Source organism: Lissotriton vulgaris, chromosome 11 (genome assembly GCF_964263255.1).
Source record: "Lissotriton vulgaris chromosome 11, aLisVul1.2, whole genome shotgun sequence".
Lineage (NCBI taxonomy): Eukaryota > Metazoa > Chordata > Amphibia > Caudata > Salamandridae > Lissotriton > Lissotriton vulgaris.
Window position 1 is genome coordinate 12,692,435 of NC_141699.1, and position 2,035 is coordinate 12,694,469.

General features: G+C 51.7%; 1 non-coding gene across 1 annotated transcript; it reads left to right on the forward strand.

Moving 5' to 3' along the window:
* The first annotated feature begins 358 nt into the window (after positions 1-358).
* Positions 359-465, forward strand: LOC147678895 (U6 spliceosomal RNA). The gene has a single exon (XR_015302161.1). It is a non-coding gene; the product is annotated as a U6 spliceosomal RNA (small nuclear RNA).
* Positions 466-2,035: the final 1,570 nt, after the last annotated feature.

Sequence of the window (2,035 nt, forward strand, 5' to 3'; positions counted from 1 at the left end):
TTCCTCGGTCGGCTCTGTTGGTCCTGGACTGGGTTGTTGTTGGACTACCTGTCTGCGATTTCTCTCCCGCGCCGGGGGATTGTGATGGCGGTCTGTCTGTACGGGATCTTTCCCTCCTTGAGGTCTTTTTCTCTGTTCTGGATGGTATTCCAGCCATTGAAGTGGTGTTTTGGTTGTCCGACCATGGGCTTGGCAGGATGGTTGCGATGTCCTTCTGGTAGCCAAGGGGCCTGTTATATGCGTGCCTCTTGTTCCCCTGATTCCGGCGATTGTGCTGTGGTTTGGGTGTGTTGGGGCATTGGTGCCTCTGGTGGTCCCGGGTTGGCTTCGGCCCCAGTGGTTTCCTCTGTTGTTGGTAGTGCTCACTTCAGCGGCACATATACTAAAGTTGGAACGATACAGAGAAGGTTAGCATGGCCCCTGCGCAAGGATGACACGCAATTTCGTGAAGCGTTCCATATGGAGGCATTCCGTCCGGGTTGGACGTTGGTGTTCCTTTCATTTACATTTGTTGGGCCCTCTGGTTCCTCTTCCGGTGTTCCGGTCATTGTTCCTTCTGGGTTGGCTTTTCTGCAGTGTGCCCTGTTCCTGCATGATTGTTCGTTTGGAGTTGCGGGTCTTTTCCCGCTGTGCAGGCGCCCCTCTGCTGGTACTGTCTTTCACTACGCATTGGGTCTCATCTGCTATTCGGGGGTTGGCTCCTGATCGGGTCCTGGTTGGTTTTTGGGGGTCGGTTTTCTTTGGGCTTGACCCTTTCTTCCCTCCTTGTTCAAGAGAGGCTTCCTTTGGAGCTTTTTCTTGGTCTACCTCATGTGTCTGTGGGGCTTTTGATGACTCGTCTTTTCGGGTCTCTGGCACTTCTCCGCCCTTGTCCTGGGTTCTCTCCTCCCTGTGAATCCTCCCGTTGGTGTTGGGTGCGTTGCGCAGGGTTCCCTTTGATCATTTGGGGTTGGGGGCCTTGCTGGTTTTGCTGTTGTGAGGGTTTGGGTGCTCTTGCGTGCTCTTCCTTCGTTTGTGCCTGCTTGTGCTCTTGTTTAGTCGGTCGGCGTTGGTGATACTGCCTGTTGACTCCTTTGCACGTTTTTGGTTGTGTTGCATGCCTTGGTGTGTTATTGTCTCGCACGGCTGCTTTTTCTGTGGTGGCCTGTTGCTTGTCGTTCTGGCTGCTCCGTTGAGACTGCTGCCGTCTCTCCGCTCTCTGTCGGTGGCTTTGGGCAGCTATCCTTTTGGTGTCTGTTTCACTCGGTGGTACCTCTCATCCGATTCGGGGGTGTTCTGCTCGTTTTGTTGTGGTTTCTTGAACCGGCATTCAGGTTGTTTCCATGGGTGTTTTGCTGGACGGCCACTTGGTCTTCCCCTCATGCCTTCTTTTCCCATTACCGTCTTGAGGTTGGTGCTTCTGTTCCCTTTGCCTCTTTGGTTCTGTACTCAGTGGTTTCTTAGGGTGTGTCTCTCTCCGTTATTGTCACTGACATTTTTTGTTGTACTGCCTTCCCTGTGTGGGCTGTGTTTCCTATCCATGAAACTGATTTTGCTTTGGTATCTGCTCATTAGTTACTACTGTGGCGAGGAAGACGGATGAGGAGGTAATGCCCCGGTTACTTACCGGTAATCTTCATTACTCCGAGTCCTAGTCTTCCTCGCCACAGTATAGTTTCCCTTCCCTTCTGGCCCTTTGTTGTGGCTTCATGTATACAGCTTTGGTTTACAGGTCGTGGTGTGGATCTTGTATCCTTTTATGTGATTGGTGGTTGCCACTGGGGGCCATGTTGGAGGGATAGGGAGACTAGTATGTTAACTTTTGCTTGGAGTTTCTGTGGGAGCAGGATGCTAATTAGTAATTACTGTGGCGAGGAAGACTAGGACTCGGAGTAATGAAGATTACCGGTAAGTAACCGGGGCATTACCTCCCTCCTTACACCCAGAGCACAGGTGTTGTAACCTGTAACACCAGGGCTGCATGATGTAACTTGGAACTCACAAGGCATGCCACTTCTTAAAGCTTGTCTCTTCTTGTACATGGCCGCCAGTGCAG